Source organism: Rhinopithecus bieti, unplaced genomic scaffold (genome assembly GCF_001698545.2).
Source record: "Rhinopithecus bieti isolate Rb0 unplaced genomic scaffold, ASM169854v2 scaffold_2350, whole genome shotgun sequence".
NCBI lineage: Eukaryota > Metazoa > Chordata > Mammalia > Primates > Cercopithecidae > Rhinopithecus > Rhinopithecus bieti.
Window position 1 is genome coordinate 587,683 of NW_016803902.1, and position 13,677 is coordinate 601,359.

At 49.4% G+C, this 13,677-nt stretch overlaps 1 protein-coding gene across 1 annotated transcript in view; it reads right to left on the minus strand.

The window, feature by feature from the left end:
• Positions 1-12,823, minus strand: part of PTPN5 (protein tyrosine phosphatase non-receptor type 5) — a 63,667-nt gene extending 50,844 nt beyond the window's left edge. Inside the window, exon 1 of the mRNA XM_017858203.1 lies at positions 12,765-12,823. The gene's annotated coding sequence lies outside the window, so the exon portion shown is untranslated. The remainder of the gene's footprint in view (positions 1-12,764) is intronic.
• Positions 12,824-13,677: the final 854 nt, after the last annotated feature.

Genomic DNA, 13,677 nt, shown 5'->3' on the forward strand with positions numbered 1-13,677 from the left:
CCAAGCAGACACCAGTGCCATGCTTCCTGGACAGCCTGGCCATAAGCCAATTAAACCTCTTTTCTTTATAAATTACTCGGTCTCTTGCATTGCTCTAAACAAATTGCTGTACTTCTTTGCACTCATCCATGTCACTTCCCATGATGCCAGGTCCTCCGGGAAGGCATGGAGGTCTCTGCCTCACTGGCAGGAAGTCAGTTTACATTTATCATCTGTAGCCAGAGATCAGACTGTCTTTTTTTGACCACTTTTTTTTTTTTTTTTTCAGATGGAGTCTTCGTCTGTCACCCAGGCTGGAGTGCAGTGGTGCGATCTAGGCTCACTGCAGCCTCTGCCTCTTGGGTTCAATCAATTCTCCTGCCTCAGCCTCCCAAGTAGCTGGGACTACAGCAATGCAAGAATGGTCTAATACACCCTGGAACTAGAATTCTGGCCTAGCCTGTGTTGGTTACACACCCACCCTGATCACACACTATTTCATGCCTCTGGTTTCATCCCTAGACTTCCCTCATGCCGCCCTGGGCCTGGGCTGCCAGTGCAGCTGTGCCTTGCTCTGGATGGTCCATGATGACCCCTTCTGGCATCTGCTCTGCTCCTCATTGCTTACAAGGCTCCTTTCTCACAGGGCTGGGATGTCCTTACAGAGCGGAAAGCTGAAGTTCAGAGCTCAGTTTGCTCCCACCTGCAACTAGAGGGGCCCCTAGCTCCTGCCACACCCTGCTGTGAGCTCCAGCTTCTCATCAGTGCCTCCTGCCCCCAGCCCGATTTAACCCTTTTGTGCTCAGGCCTGGCTCAGATCGTGGCAAACTGGGAAGATCTCGGCATCTTTGGGTTTGGTGGAAGAGTCAAACGAGTCAGAAGCAGGGCCTGGAGGGGAAGACACAGAGAGGCAGGGTTTGGAAACATCAGCTGGATTTAAGGCTCTTTGGCCAGGAAACAAAAAAACAGAGTGTGAACTAGGAAAAAATATCCAGGTGGGACCAGGAATCAAGGTTGAAAGGGGCCTGACCTCCTGAATTCAAATTTAACAAATAGCAGCTGCATACCTACTGTGTGCCACATGCTTCTCAGTACCTTACTTTATTAGCTCTTTGAGACAACCCCATGAAGACATCATTATCTCACTCTGCAGGAGCTACAGGCACTTAGAGAGGGTAGGAACTGACATGAGAGGAGGTACGTGGTCTCCCGGATCCTGCTCAGGTGGCCAATGGAGAACACAGGACGGGGCCTGGTCCTGGGCCAAGGATGGCTGAGGCTCTCCTTGCCTCGTGCCAGTGGACAGCTGGAAACCTGGACCCAGGACAGGCTGTCAACAGAGGTCCTCAGTCATGGGTTGAATTCCTCAAAGCATGACAGACTGACCATTCTGAGGTCGCATATTGTAAGGCAACTGTAGTCCTCCAGGAAAAGGATGAATTCAGAGGCAGAGAGACCTGGCTGAAATGCTGGACTCTGCCACTTTCTCCCCATGGGGCCCTAGGCTGGTGTCCTAACCTCTCTGAGCCTCAATTTCCTCCCATTTAACATGGCAGCGATGAGAGCTGTAGGGTTGTGATGAAGCCTGGGAAGCAAGGGCTGTACATAGGGAGAGCTCGGCAGTCCTGGGGCAGGCCTCCTTTTCCATATTTCTGCTGACCTGGCTCGAAGCTTCACTTCCTGTCTCCCTCCAAGTCAACCTCACACAGGAGACACTCCTGTTCTTTGTACCAGGTAGTGCTATCAGCTACAAAGGTCTGCTTCCTAGTTCCTCAGGCTCTGTCAGGTGTTCCTGGAGTTAATGAGAACAATGCAGGCAACAGCAGCTGGAGGATGAGAGGGGTCTTCCCAGCAGAACCTCCTCTGCCCTCTGGAGAGCTCCAGGCTGTTTCCAGGTCCCCAAGTCAGACCCAGAGTCCTAGGAAAGGGTGGGTAAAAGAACTGGAAACTCCACTTCGCAGGATTTCCCAAATCCTCCTCTGCCATGACATCCGCCTGCCCCAGCCATGCTCCCTCCTGCTTTTCTGCCTTAGTCTCTCAGCTCCTAGAGCGGCCCCTAGCTCCTGTCACACCCTGCTGTGGGCTCCAGCTTCTCATCTGGGCCCCTGCCCCCAGCCTAATTTAACCCTTCTGTGCTCAGGCCTGGTTGGGAAAGGCCTTCCTGCCCCTTTCCTCTCTGTGCTGTGGTTTCCTGCCCTTCCAAGGCCCACCTCAGCCCAGGTCTCCAGGAAACCTCCCTGGTGAGTCTAGGGTGTGTTGACTTCTCCTCTGGCTGAATCCTTCCCCTAGCATTTTTTGTGACTTGGAAACTGGTAATGAGCCACACCCTGTCCCTGGCTGCTCCATGGCTCTCTTGTCCATAATTTTGGCTTCTGTAAACTTCCCAGGCTGAGAAGGGGCAAGGGATAGAACTCCTTTATCCACCCCCCCCAACAGAAAGCCCAGTGCAGAGGAGAAAAAAAATAGAAGGCACAGGAATGTACATCCAGCTCTTTCCTTTACACTCAGATTTGCAAGGAAGATGGGAAGGAAAGACCAAGTGGGAGAAAAAAAAAGAAAGACATGAGTGGAAAGGAGTGGAGGAGGAGGGAAGGGCAGCTGTATGACACTCAGTACCAGGGTCATGAGAGGACAGATCAGGCCCATGATCCAGGTGGCCATGAGTCATGCTTCAGGGCTCTCACATTCTGATTATACAACTCCTAGGCTCGACACAGAAACCTCTTTGAAAACCTTTGGAACTCACCTCCTCCAGGCAGCCTTCCGTGATTGACTCTGATCTCTGCCCCTGCTCCCCTTGACTCCCTGAGCTGCACTACTTTGCACTCATCCATGTCACTTCCCATGATGCCAGGTCCTCCGGGGAAGGCATGGAGGTCTCTGCCTCACTGGCAGGAAGTCAGTTTACATTTATCATCTGTAGCCAGAGATCAGACTGTCTTTTTCTGACCACTTTTTTTTTCAGACAGAGTCTTCCTCTGTCACCCAGGCTGGAGTGCAGTGGCGTGATCTAGGCTCACTGCAGCCTCTGCCTCTTGGGTTCAATCAGTTCTCCTGCCTCAGCCTCCCAAGTAGCTGGGACTACAGGCGCCTGCCACCACGCCCGGCTAATTTTTGTATTTTCAGTAGAGACGGGGTTTCACCATATTGGCCAGGGTGGTCTCAAACTCCTGACCTCAAGTGATCCACCCGCCTCGGCCTGGTGCTGGAATTACAGGCATGAGCCACCGTGCCCGGCTCCATCTTTATTAGCTCCAGAGCGTGGTTCAGAATACATTTTGCATTTTAAACCCAGTTTGTCTCTGAGATAATCTTGCTATAATCTTGTAGCAATTTCTTTAATATCAGGCTCTGTACTGAGCCTTGGGGGACACACAGATAACTAAGAGCCAGTCCCTGCCCTCCACCCAGCATTCAGCATAGTGAGTTGAGTGAGAAATGCATTAAGGGCCCACTGAGGCTGTCTTATGGGAGTACTCAGGAGGGCACAAAAATAGAGTCTGGGAAGCTGCACAGAAGAGACCCGAAGGACAACCAGGAGTTCACCAGATACAGGGAGGACATTCCAGGCAGGGAACACTGCAGGGCAAAGGCCCGGAGAGATGAAAGCACAAGGTACGCTAGGCAGAGGAGGCACCTCAGTGTAGCCACAGAGTAGACATAAGAGGGACTCTTGTCACACAGCAGAGGGCTTCATGCATCAGCCTAAGACACACTGACTTTGACTCACAGACCATTTTTTTCTCAGGGGGACAGAGCAGGTATTGCCATGCTAGCTGGCATTTAGAAATCTGTGTGTATATCAGGAGTTAGTGGGGAAAAGTGACAACATGGATGGATCTCAAAACTATGTCTTTTACCTTTTTTTTTTTGGAGATGGAGTCTCGTTCTGTCACCCAGCCTCGAGTGTAGTGGCACAATCTCGGCTCACTGCAACCTCCACCTTACAGGTTCCAGCGATTCTCCTGCCTTAGCCTCCCGAGTAGCTGGGACTACAGGTGTGCACCACCATGCCCAGCTAATTTTTGTACTTTAATAGAGATGGGGCTTCACCATGCTGGCCACGCTGGTCTTGAACTCCTGACCCTTGGGTGATCCACCTGCCTCGGCCTCCCAAAATGCTGGGGTTACAGTTATGAGCCACTGCATCTAGCTTTTTAAAAACTATTTCATGACACAAAAAAGCACATACTATATGATTCCACTTATATGACGATTAGGAACAGACAAAATCCATCTACAATGATAGAAATGGGAACAATCATTATCTCTGAACTTTCGGGGGTGATGGAAATCTTCTGAGTCTTGCTCTTGGTGATGGTTATATGACCTCATGCAGTTGTCAAAATGCACTGAACAGAACACTTAAGATCTGTACATTTGACTGCTTGTAAAATAAACCTGAAGAACATGTGTGAGCATTTTTGGTTGTTACAATAACTGAAGGGTGCTACAGGCAAATCTATAGGAGATGGGGCCAGGGATGCTTTCACAGCAAAGAACTTTCCCAACCAAAGGCCAGTAGGTCCCTGTTGAGAAATACAGCTGCAAGCCATGGGGAGCTGCAGAAGGACGGAAACACCAGAGAGACCTGGCCACATCTGTATTTTGGTAAGACACGGCTCTGGTGGTGGTGGCAGAATCTTGGGACAGTGATGTGGCACAGAAGGTAGACATATGATCTTCACTGCCACTCCTAGGCCTTATATTTGCCTCTTAGCCCATTGGCCTGATGCTGTCCTGGAGGGGCCCCAGGAGGTCACTCTGAGGCACCTCAGATGCTGACCAGCTAGGGAAGGAGCAGAGGCAGCAGATGGTAGTGGGAAATGGCAATGCCTCACCCCCAGCCTCCCGGCCTCATGATAAGCACCAAGGATAAAAGTGATCATCTTCCTCTGAAGTGGAGTCTCAGTGAGGGGGGTCTCCCTGAGTGTCTGGAGTCACTGCAAGCAGGGCTGAACGCTACTGCTGCTACTATAGAAAGCACTGTTTTACATCACAGGCTAAAGAAGAACACAGCTGACTTGCATGAAAATACTCACCTGACCCCACCCTTCAGAAAGCCTTCTCTGACCTCTGTCCTGGGCAGGTGTCTCTCCTGTGTTCCCACAGCCCTACAGAACAGTTACTGCCTAGGTTTGAATTCTGGCTCTGACACTTACTTGCTGTGCATACCTGAAACGGAGTTACTCAAGCTCTCTGTTTCCTCACCTGCAAATTGAGGATAACAGAAACCGTCTTCACTGAACTGTTACCAAGATTGAGATAATGCAGTAAGCACTCAGTAAGAGCGAGTGCTTATGGTGAGCCTAGAATGCATCAATACAGACCACTGTTGCCAGGTGACTCCTCTGGTGCCTCCACTAGACGTTAAGCTCCTTGTGGGCAGGGTCCTTGTGGTCATGTTGATTGCTGAGGGCCTTGTGTCCACCACAGTGCCTGGTACAGTAAATACTTGCATGCTTGAATGAATTCCACCCACTAAGATCTCTCCTGAGAGCTTTCTTTTTCCACCCACAATGCCTCTAAATCACAACAATTCTTCAGAAATGGAGCCAGACTCATTTGTATTCTGTTCCCTCTTCTCTCTTCTGTTACCTCCATGGCCATGCAGAACCCAAACAACATTTAGTTTTTAAATTAACAGCTTCTTCCTGGACTCTCTACTCCTAAGACTTCACTCAGTGGTCTTCACACTGGGCATGCAAAAATCCTTTTTAAAAAATGCACCCCGCACCTCTCAAAAAGTTAAACACAGAATGACCATACCATCCAGCAATTCCACTGCTAGGTATATACCCCAAAGTGTTGAAAGCGGGGGCTCAAACAGATCCTTGCATACCGATGTTCATAGCTGTATTATTCACAATAGCCAAAAGGTGGAAACAGATGAATGGCTAAACAATGTGGTATATCCATACAATGGAATATATTCAGCTTTAAAAATGAGATTCTGATATATGATACAACAGAGATGATCCCTGAAAACATTAGGCTAAGTGAAAGAAACCAGACAAAAAAAGACAAACATGATGCCACTTACATGAGGTACCTAGGATAGGTGAATTTATGAAGACAGAAAGTAGAACAGAGGTCACCAGGGGCTGGGGGAGATGGGAATGAGGAATTAGTATTTACTGAGTACAGTGATTCAGTCCGGTAACATAAAAAGGTTCTGGAGATGGACAGTGGTGATGGTTGTATAACACTGTGAATATACTTAACGCCACAAAATTATACACTTAAAATTGGTTAAAATAGTAAATTTCATGTTATGTGCATTTTACCACAATTTAATAAAAGCCTCCCACACCAAACAAAACACTGGAAGGACAGACTTCCCTCTGAAATCTGACAGAGCTGCATGCCCCTTTGCCAACCCTAGTGCTCTGTGACCTTGACCTCCTGGCCCATGATCTATCTTCCTCTCCATCCTCTCCTTGGTTTCAGCTCTTGTCTTCCCTGTTCTTTTTTTCTTTTTGAGACAGGGTCTCGCTCTGTCACCCAGGCTGGAGTGCAGCGGCGTGATCTTGGCTCACTGCAACCTCTGCCTTCTGGATTCAAGCAATTCTCCTGCCTCAGCCTCCTGAGTAGGAGGGGCTACAGGTGTACACCACCACGCTTGGCTAATTTTTATATTTTTATCAGAGACAGAGTTTCCCCGTGTTGGCCAGGCTGGTCTCAAACTTCTGATCTCAAATGATCCCCTGCCTCAGCCTCCCAAAGTGCTGGGATTACAGGTGTAAGCCACCATACTCAGCTCTGTGTTCTTTTTCTACTGCAAACCCCAGGGCCAGGACATGTTCTTTTCCTTGATCCCATCGTATCTCTTGAGGGTGCTTCAGATAGATGCTTTGAGACTCTGAGATGGAAAAGCTATGTGCCTGGAGATGCTCATCATTGACTACGTGCAACAGTAAAGACATAGTTAAATAAAGTAGGGACCAGCCAACCAGGTATAAACAGAGAAGTCATGACAAAATGTTAAGTGAAAAATGCAGGCTATAAACCTATATGTGGACTAATTTCCACTATTACAAAATACAGATCTACAGAAAACATAGAATGGGGCATATAAAATGATGGTTCATCTTATGTTTGTTCTCTAGTATGGAGTATGGTTATTTTCACAACTGTAATTTATAATTTACACCAGACAACACCTTTAGGCAGATGATGAAATATACACATTGTTAGTTTTGCAAGAATCTTCAGAATTGATTCCAGATGCCCATATGCTGCCACCACTGAGGCCCACAAATCTCTCCCGAATGGCTTCCAGAGGAATGGGGGGCGAGGGGGTGTTTCATCTTGACTCTATAGAAAGACACGTGGGGACTTGGTGTGTCTCTCTAATGACTGCAACCAACTACCTCACCACAAAAAGGAGGGCAATTTAGGGTCTTTATTTTGCTATAGGACTAACTAGAAAATTTGGCTGTGAACAGTTTATCCCTTACATTAGCCCAAAGTTAGGAATTCCCAAGATGCTTGTTCCCTTACAAATCTGCAAACAGTGGATCTCCTGCATCTGGTGTGAGGGGATCCCCTCCCCATCCAACATGCTACACCCCAGGTATAGAAACTTGAGTCACGCTTGCTTCAACGGGGACACAGGAAGGAGGGTAGCTTCTGTTCCATGTGCTGCAGCACAGCGGGAAAAGCTTTTCTCAGTCTAAGAGTTTAGAAATTTCTGAGTTTTGCCAGACACCAGTGACCACGATGCTCGTTCCACATCTCACCAGAGGTAGAAAAGACTGAGATGATGTTAAAGAATGGGGGGAATCTTATTTTCCATAATCCCCTAACATAAAGGAGAGCCTTTTGGTGATAACACTGCTTAAAAGCGAAAAGAGTTTCTAGTTCGTTTTTTTTCCCTTGAGATGACCTGGGTTTCTACCTTCTAGAGGTGACAGGTGACAGACCTGTGGCTTCAGATGGAATCTGGACCAGGGGGTCCAGAGATCCTGTGTTTCTAACACTGAGCCTGCATGTCACCTAGCCCCTCACATGGTCCAGTCAGTTTTCCCATCTCCACTTATAGATCCACTTCAACAATTAATTAGGTGCCTGAAGCATTTGTATGTCTATAATTTCTCCCTCCCCACTGCCTTCTCTTTTTGGGAATCTGTCAATTTACTGGAGATGACAGCATCTTGTCCTGCAAATATGGGTCTTTGTGTTAGAGATGAGTTTCTTTAAAACCTCTATGAAGGCAATGGTTAAGAGTTCAAGAGAAAATTTGAAATGAAGCCAGAAGGATGTATATTTGTGCTGGGAGGATGAAGAAAGACCAAAAATGTTATTTTCATTGTTTTACAGTCATTTCAGATATGTTTTACTATTTCGTATTAGTCAACAGCAGTGTTATAGTATCAAGCCATATTGAAAAAAATATGCAGACTTCACTTAAATTTTCATACTTGAGCAACAACACAGAATTCAAGTTATCTGAGCTTTACTATTTTGATCATAGTACAGCTTACTATACCCTTACTATGGTATAATATCTTTATTTATTGTTCATATAAGTACAAGATATGCAGTCTCATACATAAATGGTCATTTCCAACATTCATTCATTCAACAATTATTTACTGTGAAGGGCCAGGTTTGGTTTGCTAGGCACACAGAATATAAGGTGAATAGGATGTGTGTTCTCTTAGATTCATTAACATCATGCAACTTCTCATTCTTTAGGTCTACAGGCCCTTACATAACTGAATCTGCCCACTCTCTCACCTTTTTCCTTATCACTTTCCCCCTTTATCTCTTACAGTTACACTTTAGGTTCATTGAAGACACCAAGATATTGTTACCCCAGGGCCTTTGCACCTGCGGTCTCCTGTTTTTAGAATGCTATTCCCCAGGTCTCCTCTTCATTCAGGTCTTTGTTCAAATATCACCTCCTCAAAGACAATTCTATTTAAAGGCAGATCTCTTCCTCCACTCTTCCTCCCAGTCATCCCTCATCCTACTTTATTTTTCTCCAAAGCACTGCTCACAACCTGAAGAATTTTATCTTTGTTTATTTTTATTTTCTGCCTCCCCTGGTAGAGCTTGGGGAGGAAGTACATCTTTTTAGCAGTGTATCCCTAGGGGCTAGAACAACCTGGCATGTAACAGATGTTTATATGTATTCGGAGAATAAATGAATGAACTGGTTCTTGATAGTTTAGGGTGCTTGATGAACCAGCTTTGCAGGAGGGATCATTATGGTCCCCGGTAGATTCATAGCCCCTACTCCTAAGCCTCCCACTCCTCCTCCTGTTGGGCTCTGTCTGTGAATGGCATCCTTGGCCGTTCAGTCTCAAAGCCTTGCCATCACTTATTCCTCCCTCCTGCTAGTGCCTACCTCCAATCAGTTACCAATTTTAGTGACACTGTGGCCTCTTGCATCAACTCCTTTTTCTAACCATTCTTACAACCACCCCCAGTCCATACTCTTTATCTCTCACCTAAACCATTGTCATCATTTCCTACCTGGGCTTCCGGCCAGCAGGCTCTCCTCATTCAATCTGTTCTCCAGGGGGTAGCCAGAGTGAGTTTCATCATGTTAAGGTTTGATCATGTTTCTTCCCCACTCAAAAACTAAAGACTCCCAACTCCATAGCTTGGCAGTCAATGTCCCCCCAATAACCTCCATCCCCTTAACCCAACCTTCATTCTCAAGACCCTTCTTTTATTCTTTTTCATCCAGTTGGAATGAACCGCTTTCCAGTTTCTGTATATATCCTAGAAGTCTCCATTGCCTGTCCATCCTCTGCTCATGCTGTTTCCACTTCTTGAAATAGTTTTCTTCCTTTCTTCTAATGTACAAATCATTCACCCAGTTTAAATGCTACTTGGCTTCTCCTAGAAGCCATTACTGACCCGTGAGGAGATTAAAATTCCTCTTTCTTCTCAACTGTTTTTTAAGGGGTTATCCGCCTCTCTTTTAGGGCAAGTCTCGGGAAAGGACAGGCAATATGACACAGAAGAGTTCAGAATCTGGAGTCAGATCATCTGAGCTGGAGGGCCTAGCTCTCTGGATCTGAGACTTTTGAGGTGTGCACCCTTAGATAAGTGAAAATCCAAGCCTTAATTTTCCTATAGGTAAAATGGGGATAACACTATTGATGTCATAGATGTGTTATAGAGGAGTAAGTGACGGAGTATAGGAAAAGCTTTTGACACTACATACAAATTAATTATGAAATTCTATCATGCTAACATACAAAACGTTGAATAAACAAAAGTGTTGCTCCTCCCAGGGAGTTTTCATGGATGTTTTATGCTGGCTGAGCCTGAAGTCCAGGAATAGGTCAGTGGGGAAAGGATTTTTTTGAGGGAGGACTTTTGAGGCCTTAAGGATCCCATGTCCTCGGATGATCTGAAGAAAGGAAGACGTATAGGGTATATCCACAAAGCTGGGGTCCTAGTGGAATTACTAGCAACCAATTCTTAAGCATTTCCTATGTGCTAGGGACTGTACTAAGTACTCTACATACATCATTCTTGAGTCAGAAATTATTCCTTCATAGAGCAAAAGAAGCCCACAGCAGTTATATAAATACGTGCTCCCCCCTACCCCACCGCCAAATAGTTCATAACATCATCAATCCAATGATGTTATTTTTTGGATGGAGAAATTGAGACCCAGAAGGGCTATATACTGACATTGTACAGCCAGTGAGGAAGAAACCGGGCCTGGAATCCAGATCTCTCCACTCTCAAGGGAGAAATCCCTACATGGCAAAAACCCAGGGGCCACCGTTCATTATGAAGTCTGTGTAAACTTCATAGCCAATGCCATCTATATGGACTACCTTGTCAGTGGCAGCCCCTGAAGTTCTGCCACTTGGCCACCCTGGCTCAGCTCCATGATGAGCTGCTCACCCCTCAAAAAAGTTCTGGATGGAACTAGAGACTCTGATTCTAAGTGAAGTGACTCAGGAATGGAAAACCAAACACTGTACGTTCTCACTCATAAGTGGGAGCTAAGCTATGAGGATGCAAAGGCATAAGAATGATACAATGGACTTTGGGGACTTGGGGGAAAGGAGGGAGGCGAGTGAGGGATAAAAGACTACAAAAATTTTGGGTTCAGTGTATACTGTGGGTGACAGGTGCACCGAAGTCTCACAAATCACCGTTAAAGAATTTACTCATGAAACCAAATACTACCTGTCTCCCAAAAACCTATGGAAATAAAATTAAAAAAGGAAGTTCTTGAGACCAGAACCTCAGGTCCCTGGAGACTGAACACTGCCCTCCTTGCCAACTATTCCATCCAGAGTCTCCTCCAAGGTGACAGACTCCATCCCTTCACCATCCGTCTGTGCTTGTACTCCTTCAACACACCTCTCAGGGCACCCTCTCTGCACCAGGCTTCAGGCTCAGCTCTGGGGACACCCGGCTGCCCTTGATGGAGCCTTGTGCTGAGAAAGCACCCGAGCCTGGTGTGATTGTAACTCAAGCTTCCCCAGCAGCTTTGTCAGCAGCACCAAGAGGCTGCCCTTAACAAGCCCCAAGGAGAAAGAGGTGGGGACCTCCGCAAAGGGATGACTAAAGGGGCCTGGTTGGAGTAGAAGACTTGGCCCTCAAAGGGGAGGGAAGGGTGACTGAGAGGGCACGCAGTCAGGACACAGTGGAGAAGAGGACGAATCCTGGGATGCCACATCACCTGGTCCAACTGAGGACACTCAGGCTCAATGTGCCCTGGGTGGATCAGGATTAACGCCTGGGAATCTGATCTCAGGTCCAGGGCTTCTTCATTCTCCCAAACGGAATCCCAAACTCGGAGTGTTTGAGTGTTTGCCTAAGAGACATGAGAGCTCTCCTTTGAGGTTGAAGGAAGCAAATTAAAGCCCCTCCCCGTTTTTTGGTACAGCAGGTAGGGATGATAGCAAATGAATGGCACCTGCCCCTCCAAGTGGGGCAGGGCTGGAATTACACACTTTCGTGGTACACTCAGGTGAATTTTGGGGTTCTGGGGCTTCAATGGGGGTGGGATCTAGTTGTGTAGGAGGAGGGCATGAGTATGAAAACCTGGGACCCTAGATTCTAATGAAAGCTTTACCACTAACTCTCCGGTGACCTTGGCCAAGCCACCTTACTGGGCCCTCAGTTTCCCCACCTGTAAAATGAGGAGGTTGAATAAGTTCCCAAGATTCGTCTGACCCTGATCTTCTAAAGCCCTGTGATCCTGGATAAGGTAAGCCTCCCAAGGCTCTTACCAGGGCAATCTCCGGTTTTGCAGGAGCCTGGGCCTCATCCAGAAACAAGCTGCATGCTGGGGGAGGGGAGCGCGCTAAGCTTTTATTCTGGGGGAGGGTGGGACGCTGGAGGCTAAAGCTAAAGGGTCGGCGGAGGCGATGCGTTGGGAAGGCTGGGAGCCGCGCTTTAGAGGCCGGAAGGCTAGCGGCGATTTCCAACCTCCCTCAGGGGCTTCACGCTCTGAAGAGGCGATGCAGCCCAGAGCCGCGCACCAGCCTCCGCCGGCCGTAGAGGCTCACACTCCAAACCACTATCCCGATTCCTCCCCGGAACCGCGCACGGGCTTCGTGGGGAGTGGCTGCCGCTCCCTCCCGGCTACCAAGCGCCGAGCCCCCTCCTCTGCGTTAGGGGACCCCTCCCCCAGCATGGGGCGCCCGGAGCCCCACGGGGCGTGGCGGGGCGGGCGCCGGCTCCTCTGCCCGGAGCACTGGAGAAGGTGTCAGTTGCGGGGCCACCCCAAGGAGGGACCCGCGCCCTCCACCTTCCGGCTCCGCACACAAAGGCGCCGACGGAGGTGCCGCACTTACCGGCCAGAGCGGGCTGCGGGCTGCGGGCTGCGGGCTGCGGGCTCCAGGCACCGGCGAGCAGGCGGGCAGGCTGGCGGGAGGATGTGCGCGCGCGAGTGTGCGTGTGTCTGCGTGTGTCCCTGCCTGTGTCTGTGCCAGTGTGTGCGCGACGGGGGCCGCGCAGAGCTCTGTGCGTCTGCGTGTGCGGGGGCGTCCGTCCTTCGGTCCGTCAGCCCGGCGCTCCGTCCCGCGCTCCGTGCGCGCTCCCTCGCCCTACAGCCTCACCAAATGCGCTTCAGCTGCGGAGTCGCAGGCGCAGCCGCGGGGTGGGTTTGTCACCCCCCAGCCCCGGCTCCGCCCCGCCCCCGGGCGGGCTGGCGCCGCTCCCCGGGAATTGCGCAGGGCTGGCGGGGCTGGGGACCGGGAGATCGGGCTGCTCCGGGGGGCACGAAGGGGGCCGGATCACAGACCCTTAACCCCTGACCTCATCTCAGGTGCCTCCCTCTCCCGAGCAACTCTGCGCGGAGTCCCAGCAGTCGTCGTCCCCACGTCAAGGTTGCCTGGACAGGGAGGGCGGAGGAGTGGGAGCATCGCATCCATTTCATTCATGATTTTTCTCCTCTTGGGAGCCCCGGGTCGGGCCGCGCTGCTACGGCAACCGCCAGAGGGACCCCGCCAGGGCCGTGCGCGCTGAACCTGGGACGGGACAGACAGGCAGACAGAGGGAGTAGGGGCCAGCGAGACAAAGGGGGCAGAGCTGTGGGGTGGGGGCGTGGGGGGCGTGGGGGTCGGCTCACTGGGGCATGCTGTGGCTCTCCCCTCATGTTACCAACACCTGCGCAAGTGGAGCGGCCGCATACTAGGGCGCACGCAATACCGGGTGACGAGGAACCAATTCTAGGACGCTGAGGAGGCGCCCCTTTTCCCAGTTCTC